This window comes from Capra hircus, chromosome 12 (genome assembly GCF_001704415.2).
Source record: "Capra hircus breed San Clemente chromosome 12, ASM170441v1, whole genome shotgun sequence".
NCBI lineage: Eukaryota > Metazoa > Chordata > Mammalia > Artiodactyla > Bovidae > Capra > Capra hircus.
The window spans coordinates 24,957,518-24,972,165 of record NC_030819.1 but is presented as its reverse complement, the minus strand read 5'-3'; positions in this window follow the sequence as shown (position 1 = coordinate 24,972,165).

Here is a 14,648-nt window from a genome sequence, read left to right as displayed (position 1 = left end):
TGCCATCAAACCATCTCATCCTCTGTCATCCCCTTCTCCTCCTTTCCTCAATCTTTCCCAGCATCAGGGTCTTTTCAAATGAGTCAACTCTTCACATGAGGTGGCCAAAGTACCCTCCAAAATATTGGAGTTTCAGCTTCAACATCAGTCCTTCCAATGAACACCCAGGACTGATCTCCTTTAGGATGGACTGGTTGGATCTCCTTGCAGTCCAAGGGACTCTCAAGAGTCTTCTCCATCACGACATTTCAAAAGCATCAATTCTTCAGTGCTCAGCTTTCTTTATAGTCCAACTTTCACATCCATATATGACCACTGGAAAAACCATAGCCTTGACTAGATGCACCTTTGTTGACAAAGTAATGTCTCTATTTTTAACATGGTATCTAGGTTGATCATAACTTTTCTTCCAAGGAGAAAGTGTCTTTTAATTTCATGGCTGCAATCACCATCTGCAGTGATTTTGGAGCCCCCCAAAATAAAGTCAGCCTCTGTTTCCACTGTTTCCCCATCTATTTCCCATGAAGTGATGGGACCAGATGCAATGATCTTAGTTTTCTGAATGTTGAGCTTTAAGCCAACTTTTTCACTGTCTTCTTTCATTGTCATCAAGAGGGTCTTTAGTTCTTCACTTTCTGTCATAAGGATAGTGTCATCTGCGTATCTGAGGTTAATGATATTTCCCCCGTCAATCTTGACTCCAGCCTGTGCTTCCTCCAGTCCAGCATTTCTCATGATGTTCTCTGCATAGAAGTTAAATAAGCAAGGTGACAATATACAGCCTTGATGTACTCCTTTTCCTATTTGGAACCAGTCTGTTGTTCCATGTCCAGTTCTAACTGTTGCTTCTGACCTGCATATAGGTTTCTCAAGAGGCAGATCAGGTGAACTGGTATTCCTGTCTCCTTCAGAATTTTCCAGAGTTCATTGTGATCCACACAGTCAAAGGCTTTGGCATAGTCAATAAAACAGAAATAGATGTTTTTTCTGGAACTCTCTATGCTTTTTTGATGATCCAGTGGATGTTGGCAATTTGATCTCTGGTTCCTCTGCCTTTTCTAAAACCAGCTTGAACATCTGGAAATTCACAGTTCACATATTGCTGAAGCCTGGCTTGGAGAATTTTAAGCATTACTTTACTAGCCTGTGAGATGAGTGTAATTGTGTGGTAGTTTGAGCATTCTTTGGCATTGCCTTTCTTTGGGATTGGAATGAAAACTGAACTTTTCCGGTCCTGCAGCCACTGCTTAGTTTTCCAAAATTGCTGACATATTGCAGCACATCATGGCATCTCTATTTACATGATTGTGGCATCATGTATAGTTAGGACATAGAAGCAACCTAGATGTCCATTGATGAATGGATAAAGAAGTGTGGTGCATTTATATAATGACATATTACTCAGCCATAAAATGGAATGAATTGGTATCAGTTCTACTGAGGTAGATGAGCCTAGAGCCTGTTATACAGAGTGAAGTAAATCACAAAGAGAAAAAAGTTGTATAATAACATGCACACATATATATGGAATCTAGAAAAATAATACTGATGAGTCTATCTGCAGGGCAGAAATAGAGAAACAGACACAGAAAACAGACTTGTGGACACAGTGGGAAGAGAGGGTGGGGGTGAATTGAGAGAGTAGCACTGAAAAATATCTATTTCCATATGTAAGTTAGATAGCTCTTGAGGAAGTTGCTCTGCTTAACCCAATACTCTGTAACAACCTAGAGGTGTGGGATAGGGTGAAAGGGGTGGAAGGGAGATTCAAGAGGGAGGGAGCATATGTATGCTTACAGCTGGTTCACACTGTTGTATGGCAGAAACCAACACAACCTTGTAAAGCAATTTTCCTCCAATTAAAAAAATATATTATGATCTAATGAAAAGCCACAAAATATTTTCAAAGTATTGTCTATAGAATAGCATTTATTTTTATGGATTTAAGGAGATCCAACGAGCCCATCCTAAAGGATATCAGTCCTGAATATCCATTGGAAGGACTGAAGCTGTAAATCCAATACTTTGGCCACCTGATGCGGAGAACTGACTCACTGGAAAAGACCCTTTTGCTGGGAAAGACTGAAGGCAGAAGGAGAAGGAGATGAGAGGATGAGATGGTTGGATGGTATCACTGACTCAATGGACGTGAGTGTGAGTAAACTCTGGGAGTTGGCGGTGGACAGAGAAGCCTGGGTTGCTGCAGTCCATGGAGTTGCAAAGACTCGGGCATGACTGAGCAACTGAACTGAACTGAACTGAACTGATTAGGAAAAAAGTGAAAGTGAAAATCACTCAGTCATGTCTGACTCTTTGTGACCCCATGGACTATAGAGTCCATGGAATTCTCCAGGCCAGAATACTGGAGTGGGTAGCCTTTTCCTTTTCCAGGGGATCTTCCCAACCCAGGGATCAAACCCAGGTCTCTTACACTGCAGGTGGATTCTTTACCAGCTGAGCCATAAGGGATGCCCATGAAAACTGGAGTGGGTAGCCTATCCCTTCTCCAACAGATCTTCCCAACCCAGGAATCAAATTGGGGTCTCCTGTATTGCAGGCAGATTCTTTAACAACCGAGCTATCAGGGAAGCCCCTATGTTGACATAGGTTGAAAATATGTTCTTGCCAGTTATTATTTAATATTTATTACTTTAAAAAATTATGTAGTCAAATTTATAATTTTTATTTTTTCCCACTGACTTTAGTTTTAAAGAATCTTCATACATAAAACTTAAATAAAATTTGCTTGTTTCCCTCTACTGCTGCTGCTACTGCTAAGTCACTTCAGTCGTGTCTGACTCTGTGTGACCCCATAGACGGCAGCCCACCAGGCTCCCCCGTCCCTGGAATTCTCCAGGCAAGAACACCGGAGTGGGTTGCCATTTCCTTCTCCAATGCATGAAAGTGAAAGGGAAGTTGCTCAGTCATGTCTGACTCTTTGCAACCCCATGGACCGCAGCCTACCAGGCTCCTCTGTCCATGGGATTCTCCAGGCAAGAGTACTGGAGTGGGGTGCCATCGCCTTCTCCCTCTAGGACTTATATAATTTCATTTTTATATTGAATACTGTATCTTATTACATCATTATTAATAATTCAGACCTCACTCCATTGGTGATGAGATATTAAATAAACAGAAGAAAGCACCACAAAGAGAGAAACTGTTAATATCTAAGGTCTATAATTGAGAGCTAAAGTGTTGTAGACATTGTGAAAATGGATGAAGAAAAGTCAAGTGGATAATGTGAGAAGAATTGATACTATTTATTAATCTGAAGCAGGATAGTATCTGCCTAGAAAACTTTTTCCTTTACTATGATCCATTGAAAGTTATTTTAATCACTCATTTTCTCCAAATTTTTCTTCATTCAGTCTATTCACTCCACTTGATAGCTGATTTTTCTCTAGAACTATGGACTCTGCAGTTTCATCAAACTATGGGCATTGTGCCAATGTTTGCGGTTCTCTTTGAATATATGGATTTAGTGGTTTGTTTGATTTTTTTTTTTTTCCCCGCAGAGGAGGCTAGTCCTGTTCCCTTAGTCACTGGTTTCCTGGAATCTTTAAAGTCCCTTACATTAAATCCAATTACTCCATAATACGTCTTGTGTTACCAGTGTTAATAATAGAATACAACAAAATAATTATGCAATGTTTTCTAAGAAGAATAAACTATATTTTATGTATTATGTATTTTATGCTGACCACTGTGCTTCTAATAATTTAGACTAGGAACGCATGAGCTATTTGATGCTTGCATCAAAATATTAAGTCATTTGAGATTTGTGTCAACTAAAATCCCTAAGAATTTTTGATACAATCTGCTTCTTTGGCCATATGATACTTTGAAATTAATTTCATGGTTTTCATTTGTAGTTATTAAATGTCACTTGTCAATGTGATCTATTGCTCTAGTCTGTCAAAATAATTTTTGTATCACAGCTTTGCAGTTTCATGTTAACAACAGCAAAAGGTTATAGTATCTAATATGCTATTAGCATGATAAATCTAAGCCAATGATTAAAATAGTCAGTATATTAAGATCAAGTTTAAAAGTCTGATCAGTTTTGACTACTTTTACAATTTGAAAATGATCCTCATACTTCTTTTTGATTGCATTACTGCAGACAGAACACCAGGATCACCAGCATGAATTAGGCAACATATCACTGATTTCTCTTAAAGTTAAATACTCACTGAGAAAAAAAAAAAAAAATATATATATATATATATATATATATATACCTTTATGTATAGAAAGTGAAGTCGCTCAGTCGTGTCTGACTCTTTGCGACCCCGTGGACTGTAGCCCACCCGGCTCCTCTGCCCATGGTCCAGGCAAGAATACTAGAGTGGGTTGCCATTTCCTTCTCCAGGGGATCTTCCCGACCCGGGGATCAAACCCAGGTTTCCCGCAAATGCAGGCAGACGCTTTAACCTCCAAGCCACCAGGGAAGCCCTACCTTTATGTATAACTGCTGTTCTATTATCATTTATTGAAATAGTTTTCTGTATTGCCCAAATATGTTCACAAAACATTGCTGGTTTTATTCCATTATTTTCAAAGTGATTGTGATGTTTTAGTTTGCTAAATCGTGTCTGACTCTTGCCACCCCCATAGACTGTAGCCCACCAGACTTCTCTGTACATGGGATTTCCCAGGTAAGAATACTAGAGTGGGTTGCCCTTTCCTTCTCCAGGGGATCTTGCTGACCCAAGGATTGAACACAAGACCATTGCATGGCAGGTAGATTTTTTACCTTTACCAGCTGAGCCACCAGGGAAAACACACTATTATAGTAACTCAAAACCGCATGAACGTGACTAAAAAGAGAAAAATGCTACCTAACTAAAATTAAAACCAATACACAAACCAACCAGGAAAGGGAAAGAAATAACCTATGAAAGATAAATTGATATTGAAGATCTTAATATTCAAATATGTCCATCAGAAATCATAACAGGTAGCAATGTAAAACTGGACACCCTTTCTATATAATATATAATCTATTATTTCATGGATGTTGAAAGCATAACTTTAAAAATATAATTAGCATAATCAACTCAAAAATATAAATTTTGTTGATTCTTTTAATTCATAAATAATACTTTGCGCTCAGTCACATCCAACTCTTTGTCACCCTATGGACAGTAGCCCACCAGGCTCTTCTGTCCATGAGATTTTCCCGGCAAGAACAGTGGAGTGGGTTACCATGCCCTCCTCCAGGGGATCTTTCCTACCCAGGGATTGAACTCGAGTCTCATGCATTGCAGGCAGAATCTTTACCACTGAACCACTGGAAAAGCCCAAAATACTTTAGCTAAGTTCTTTAAAATAACAGTAAAATCAGAAGATGATACATACAACATAAGTGCACATTACAGTTGTGGTAAATCACACTGTGACCAATTTGTATGTAATTTGATATGCTGAATCATATAACACTAAGTTAGAACCAACACAGAGAATTAAGATCAATCTTAATAGTTAATGATAAGATAAAATAATAAACCACCAAAAACTGACAAAAATGTGTATGGTGAGACTATAAAATCCAAATACATAGTGTACTTGCTTTATTTTTATTTATGGAAAAAATCAATAAAGTTGTAATTTCAGTATTAATGTGAACAAAAAGATAATTCAAAGAAAATTTAAAAGGAATTATGAGAGCTATACTGAAGGGCAAAATTTACGATGAATATATGAATTCTAAGCTTTTATAAATTTAAACAGATAGTTAAAAATATATTCAAAAAATATAAATTCAAGGAATAAAGTAAATAAAGTGAAGTTTCTCAGTCCTGTCCAACTCTTTGTGACCCCATGGACTGTAGCTCACCAGGCTCCTCCATCCATGGAATTTTCTAGGCAAGAGTAAGGGAGTGGGTTGCCATTTCCTTCTTCAGGGGATCTTTCAAACCCAGGGATCAAACCCGGGTATCCTGTATTGCAGGCAGATGCTTTACCATCTGAGCCACCAGGGAATCAAAAGATTAAATCTTTCCTAGATCATTTTAAAAACACAGAACATGATAAGTTTGAAGAATATACTTTAAAACATTGATTTCATGTATATTATGGAAAATTACATATTTATACATTAACTATATAAAATGAATATGCGTAAGGTGGTTGGCATTTTAAAGTAGTTTTGTATTTGACTCAACAGTTAGAAATATAGCATTATCTAGTTACAATGCAATACTATTAACTAATAACAAAAAATCAAAAGGATTTCCCTTTGACTTTGTGGATCACAATAAACTGCGGAAAATTCTTCAAGAGATGGGAATACCATACCACCTGACCTGCCTCTTGAGAAACCTATGTGCAGGTCAGGAGGCAAGAGTTAGAACTGGACATGGAACAACAGACTGGTTCCAAATAGGAAAAGGAGTGCATCAAGGCTGTATACTGTCACCCTTCTTATTTAACTTCTATGCAGAGTACATCATGAGAAATGCTGGGCTGGAAGAAACACAAGCTGGAATCAAGATTGCTAGGAGAAATCTCAATAACCTCAGATATGCAGATGACACCAACCTTATGGCAAAAAGTGAAGAGGAACTAATAAACCTCTTGATGAAAGTGAAAGAGGAGAGTGAAAAAGTGGGCTTAAAGCTCAGCATTCAGAAAATGAAGATCATGGCATCTGGTCCCATCACTTTATGGGAAATAGATGGGGAAACAGTGGAAACAGTGTCAGACTTTATTTTAGGGGGCTCCAAAATCACTGCAGATGGTAACTGCAGCCATGAAATTAAAAGATGCTTACTCCTTGGAAGAAAAGTTATGACCAACCTAGATAGCATATTCAAAAGCAGAGACATTACTTTGCTGACTAAGGTCTGTTTAGTCAAGGCTATGGTTTTTCCTGTGGTCATGTATGGATGTAAGAGTTGGACTGTGAAGAAGGCTGAGCACAGAAGAATTGATGCTTTTGAACTGTGGTGTTGGAGAAGACTCTTGAGAGTCCCTTGGACTGCAAGGAGATCCAACCAGTCCATTCTGAAGGAGATCAGCCCTGGGATTTCTTTGGAAGGAATGATGCTGAAGCTGAAACTCCAGTACTTTGGCCACCTCATGCGAAGAGTTGACTCATTGGAAAAGACTCTAATGCTGGGAGGGATTGGGGGCAGGAGGAGAAGGGGACGACAGAGGATGAGATGGCTGGATGGCATCAGGGACTCAATGGACGTGAGTCTGAGTGAACTCTGGGAGTTGGTGATGTACAAGGGAGGCCTGGCGTGCTGCGATTCATGGGGTCGCAAAGAGTCGGACACGACTGAGTGACTGAACTCAACTGAATTGAAAATAATACAACTGTACAAGCATTACCTTAAATAACTCTTGCATCAGTCAAGAGCTATAGATCCAAAAAAGCAAACAAAATGTTCACAAAGCAGTACTCAGAGGAAAGTGTTTGTCATAAATTCTTATTATTAAATAGGAAGTAAATTTAAATGTCATTGAACTATTGAAATTGAAACACAGTATAACTAATATTAGTTCTTTAGAAAGCAGATACTATATATATAAGAACCAATTAAGTAAAAATCAGTACGAGCAAAGTAAATTTTAAACTCTAAGAAGTAATTCTTTAAAAATACTTTTATTCTTTTCTTTTGAATTGAAATATAGGTGTTTTCCAACAGTATATTTGCTTCAGGCATACAACATAGTGAGGGGACAAAATACTTCTGATAAGACTGAGCAATGGAAACTACAGAAATGACAAAACTGTCAATATTAGGAATGGAAAATTAGCACAGTCACAAATATAAAGTATATTCAAAGAGCAAAAAATACTGTGTACAATATGCCATTATGTGTGGAACCTATATAGTGAGATGTACTTTGTAAAGAAATAAATATGTAAGATAAATAACTAAATCTGCACCAGAGAGACTTAAAACAACTCAAGTTATCATCTCTTGAAATACCACCCTTTTTGTTACTTGTTATTAACCACTACTACACTATATACCTGAAAGCTAAAATTGCCCTAGGAATTTTACGTGCTTCTGATTTTCTTAGTCTTTCTCTTTTTCTCATTTTATGTCACAACCTATACAAATGTCGGAGAAGGCAATGGCAACCCACTCCAGTACTCTTGCCTGGAAAATCCCATGGACAGAGGAGCCTGGTAGGCTGCAGTGCATGGGGTCGCTAAGAGTCGGACATGACTAAGCGACTTCACTTTCACTTTTCACTTTCCTGCTTTGGAGAAGGAAATGGCAACCCATCCCAGGGATGGCAGAGCCTGATGGGCACGACTGAAGAGACTTAGCAGCAGCAGCTATACAAATGTTAAGCTTCCTGTTTATTATTATCAATCCTCTTAGATTTAGGGATATTCTTTCTGAATCTTTTGTCATTTTATTAATACCTATTTCTATAATGCCTGACAGGTTGCATCCATACTTAACACATTTGGTAGGTTCTATTTGTATTTGAAATCTGATGGAATAGTCATTGTATACACCAGCACATCTTATGAATTTCATCTATCTGAAAGACTCTTTTATTTTCTTCTATGGTATAATTAAACATACTCAAATAACTGAAGTCCACATTACAATGATGGTGAATTAAAATGAATCATGGAACAAGATGACAGGTGCAAATATATTTATAATGTAGATTTGATAAATAATATAGTTCTTATAAAATCACTATTCAAAATTGGTGGCTGACTATAGACTCTTTTGTTGGGTGGTGGGGAAGTCATCATTTCTAACTAGTGATTCACAGGAAAATTTTTCATGTATTAAAGAGATCAGATTATATATAAAAGAATAAAAATCACCAAGCACATATGACTTTGTCATATTGTGGTTGGAAAAATTAAATCATTCTTTCTTTTCATTTAAAAAATGCTTTGCTAAGACAGTTTGATGACTGTTAAGTAAAATTTGGGATTTTTGTTTATAAGCTTAAGTTAGTTAATTTCAGTTATCATACTGTTTACAATTCTACTCAGGATATTGAAAAATGTTTGACTAATATGCATTGTAAAACATGACCTCAGCTGAAGTCAGTCATCCAATTGAGATGTTTTTTCTTGAAATAAATATGTACTATTTTATGATCATTGCATAAGCAAGCTGGCTGTTTTATCTTCTATTACAGCTTCATTTTGCCCTAGGGAATCCAGCTGCCAGAAAATGTGTTATCATTACATGCATGTCAAAAAAGATAGTACACACTTCACTAAAATACACTCATTCAACACATTCATTTGGCAACCTCCAGCTGCTACATATTTAACACAAACTTGAAATTATCTGCTATACTGGGAATGGATAGCAAGATTTACTTCAACGGAAATACAAAACTAATTGGATAACATAGTTTGTAGCTTATTCCTTTCAACTCCTATAAAAGCAACTCAATTTTCACTGGCTTAATTTTTTTTAATGAATTTATGGTACCCAATCAGAATGCTGTACTATAACTATAGTGATTTAAAGGCATGTGTATTTGGATTAGGAATAATACAAAAAATATTGATCCTTTCAGTTATACTTTAGGCATAGATTTAGGGGAATTTTTTACATGTAGAATCAATTTCCTTTTTATTGGTTCTGCCGGCATTCATCATTCACTCATTTTGACAAAATACTTCTTTGTGAACCTGCTTTAGAAAGCTTTTCCTTTTGTCAAGACATATTCAATTAGTTCTGGAAATTATCCTCTAGCCATGAAAATTTCAAGTCCAGTATATCAACAATAAAATTATTTCAACATATTTCTAAGTTCTCTCTGGTCTTACTTCAAAATAACACTACACATACTAAAAATCTACCTGAATGACTGCTTTGTCATGAAACAGACCCTTTACAAACCTGAGTGCTTTTTTAATGAAGACTTTACATATATAATATGAACACATACATGTATAAAAATTATCTTTTATTTTAAAGCTGTTCAAACTATATATATATAATGTTATTATATTTTCTAAAAAGATAGTTTTAATTTTAAAAGATTTTAATTTCCAAAGATAATTTTCAATATTGTTTGATCTAGAAATCATTTGAACTCTATTCAATCAAACTCTATAAATACCTCTAATATCCAAAAACAATATACGGTTTTTTACCTTGTAGCATGCATGCTCAATTGCTCAATGTTTCCATCTCTTTGTAACCCTATGGACTGTGGCCTGCCAGGTGTCTCTGTCCATGAGATTTTCCAGGCAAGATACTGGAGTGGGTTGCCATATCCTCCTCCAGGAGATCTTCCTGACCCAGGAACTTAACTCAAATCTATGTCTTCTTGCACTGGCAGATGGATTCCTTACCACTGAGCCACCTTAGAATATACAAAACACTTCCATCTTTTTAGGATTTTAACTTTCACAAATATTAGTTACTAGGAACCAAACAAAAACCTGGGCTTGCCAGTGGTGCAGTGGTAAAGAATCCTCTTGCCAATACAGGAAATACAAGAGACACGGGTTCCATCCCTGAGTTGAGAAGATCCCCTGGAAGTCTATGCATCTGAGCACACAAACAAAAACTTACAAACACTCAAAAAGGAGAAATTATTTTTCTCCAAAAGTGTAACTCCCTGAAAATTAAACAAAGTAGAGAAATATACATATAATCTGGATTTTTCTCTTCACAATCAATATGTACTTGATACTACAAATTGCAAATGACCTTGATGTTTTGGTTCAGGCACTCTGACAGTCACCTTGTGAAATCAGTCTTTATATTCAGAGCACATCACAATATTTGTCACATAATCTATGCGAACAGATAAGATTATGTATACTCAAAGGCTTTACATCATTTGTATACTGCTTTCATGTATTTAAAGGCATTAATTCCCATCCTTTGTCAAGTAAATATATTCATTTATGGTACATCTAAAAATGGGAGTTGGACTAAGGAGATAAACTTAATTTGCAATATTTCTAGGTAAACTCAGAACACTATGTACGTTCCTTGGCAATTCTGTTTCTTGGCCCAGCTGATAAAATCCCTCCAGACTACTCTGCAGTGGATGCCTAAGGCTGAAATACCTTTATAGCACCAAACACTGGAAAGGCAGAGGTAAATCTTCATTATGGTAGAACTGAAAACTGAAACCATTTTGGAAAGTCCTTTTTCTGTAGGACAGGATGATGATGTAGAGGATCATCACATATGAAGGGTCTCCCCAACATTTTGATGTTCTGAGAAATATTCTAATTGATGTTAGTCTCCCTGAGGCAGGAGGTAGATGCCCCACCCAACCCACAGGGTAATATGATTGGAGATTCATTTCCTATGGACCAAAACTTCAATAAGAGACTAGCGGGACAATTGAGGAAGAAGGCTGGGCCCTGGCCAAACCATATATTTCTTTTTCTCAAAGTCACGGGACCGCTCTAAGCACATATACACAGAAAAACTTGGAGATCAAAGGGGAGTGATGCTAACTAATGCCAGGCTATCCACAGACCTCTTCAGTAAAATCCATCTTGTCTAAGAGAGGTGTTTGCACACATGGGAGGATCCTGAGGTATATCAAACATGGACCATGAACCAGGCAAATGATTGGCTTAGGGAAACACAGAAGATGTGCCCCGTAAAAGTAATTCAAATTGCCATGAGGGAGAGACTCAAATACTCTGAATCTGCCTGTGTTTCTATCCACAGGTGCATGCTCAGTCACTTCAGTCATTTCCAACTCTTTGTGACCCTATGGACTCTAGCCCACCAGGCTTCTCTGTCCATGGAATTTTCCCAGGAGGAATACTGAAGTGGGTTGCCATTCCTACTCCAGGGGATCTTTCCCACCCAGGGATCCAAGCCATATCTCCTGTGTGTTCTGCATTGCAGGCAAATTCTCTTTGTATCTTAATAAATACTTTATTTGCTTCACTACTTTCCATGTTCATGGAAGTTTTCTTCTGCAAAGCTGAAGGGCCAGGGCCCTTGTCACTGACCACTGGTCTAGTGGCTAGGATCTGGTGCTTTAACCACCACAACCTGGCCTTAATCTCTGGCTGGAAACCCAAGACACACTTCAAGCAATTGCAGGCCAAGTCCACCTGAGATGATCCCAGTCATCATTATTCAGCTGTGTGTAAAAACAACATCAAGATTCACTTTAAAAAATATATATACCTGGAACATATATTTAAAGTGGAAAGAAGAAATATGGAAAATGTAATTTATATTAATTAAATATGTTGATAGTATAAAACTTGCATCTCCTCAGTCAACAGGAAATATTTTCAAGCAAAATATAAATGAAATCATATGTTCTTTACTTAATCTATGATTGCAATGACTAGATATCTTGCTACTACTAAAATAATATGGTAATTTATAATACAATGGTACAATTTGAACTGATGACATTCTTAATGTCCTGGAATCACAAGTATATTCTACTCACTAAACACTGATACATGATGTTGGACATTATTGGGTGTAAATTAAAAACATCCTCACTTCACATTGCTCAAACTTCATTACTGCTACCTAAAAGTGGTAATATGGTATATTCATTTTTTTTCTGATTTTTAAGCTTTTTACTATTCGTGTAATTTCGATAATACAATAGAATCCAAAACATTATAATGTACTTTAATATTTTCTATTACTTACAATTCACTTATAATGTCAGTATTGTATAAGCAATTTTCTAGGAAATGACAGGATAAAGTCTCTGTTGTGCTGGTGCTCAGTTGTGTATGACTTTTGTGACTCCATGGACTATACCCCACAGGCTCCTCTGTATATGGGATTTTCCAGGCCAGAATACTGGAGTGGGTTGTTGCTATTTCCTCCTTCAGGGGATCTTCCCAACCAAGGGATCAAACTCATGTTTCCTGCATTGGCAGGCAGATTCTTTACCACTAGTGCCTAAAGTCTCACTACAAGTTTCTTAAGTGCTTTCAGTACTGATGAATAAAAAAATATCACTGGGAAATACACTGCATTTATATATTTTTAAAAGATATATAGTGTAAAAGTGAACTTTATGATTTTAAGCAGTTTAACTTAAATTTAGAAAAGGTAACAATTGCAAAAATTTTATTAAATCCAGTTTTAAATGATGATTTGTCACGTTGAAAAAAATGCACAGCCTAAAATTTGAGATTTACGTTTCATTTGGCAGATAAAACTGAGGACTTAAGCTGGGACACAACCTCCCAGTTAGCTCTGAGAGACTGATTTGAAGGGAGGAGCCAGGATAGATAGGAGCCTTTGCAACAAAGACCAGGTAGTTGAAACTTCAAAAGATTACTGTTAAAGAAAACCAGAATTGTCAAATTAATGAATTTAGCATTTTTGTATGTATGTGAGGATCCAAAAATCTGGGCTCATTGACGTCATTCCTTTGATGTGCACCTTCACTGTCTAGGGCCAGTATCCTTTCTCATTCTGAGTTCCCTCTGGGTACACAGTCTGGGGTGGCTGCTGTGTCTGAGGGCTTGGCTGAGGGCAGCTCTTTTGTCTCCATCCCGAATTCCCTCAGGGCTCACCATGCGGAGTGGGGGAGGGCTGAGGTGACTTGATGGCTGCAACATCCTTTTTGTTTACTGACAAGGCAGGCAACATTTTTCATTCACAGTAGCCTATGACACTAACTAGAATATAATCATTTTTGCATTAAAATTTCTTCATGTTATAAAATGTTCTTCACTAAACAATAAAACATATAATTAAGATTTCTTTACATAGAAAGAATAATTTTAAATTGAGCTAGTAATAATTAAGATACTCAAGGACATTTTTCTTTTCTTTTTTCAAAAAGCTAAATTTTGCTCTTCTCTCCCTATCCAGATGTAACCGCATCCTCAGACAGGTATGTTCCTGTATACTAATTAGTTGCCCCAAGGTCTCTGTGAGACTTTTGACTCTATCTGCAGAGCTGTCAGACAAATTAACAACTGGAATTGCATTTTAGATATAAAGGACTGTAACCTACTTTTAAAAATTTAAGCATTCTGGTATTAATACTGATGAACTACTTTTAAAATAACTTGTAGAAGTATCATCTACTGAAGAAACTTTTAGTTAGCTACTATTTAAAGATTTAAACACACTGGTCTGCACTTTGTTGTTATAAGGACACTGCAAGCATTTGGTGAATATGTACATTTATTCTGTACAATCATCTTTAAATATGCCTGAGATTATTATATTTTATGTTGATGAATTAGCAGATAGAAATGTTTTAAGGAATAAGTTTCCTGGAACAGCATTATGAAGTGGCATAACTGGATGGAATTATCTTATATGGATCTTTTCCTTGTCCCAGAATGTTATTAATCCATCCTTTACAGATAAAGGACTCAAATATATTATGTGTAACATTACATAATCCAGGCATTGTGACATACCTTCAGTGAGTGTCCATAATATCTATAACAAAATATTACTGTGAAACTTTGAAAATTTAATGATTTAGGATTTCCTATACTTTAAAATGTACATTAAATAGTTTGAAAAGCATAATTTGGCTCAGAGGGAAGAATTGGTAGTTCTTTATAAAAGGAAATATGTATGGTATAAACAAAAGTAGTATTATGAAAAAGCAGAGGTGCACTGCATATTAGACACTATATATAAACCTATTTAATGAAAAATTATTTTAGCAGAAATAGTGTTGGAGGTAAAAAAAAAATAGGGCAATAA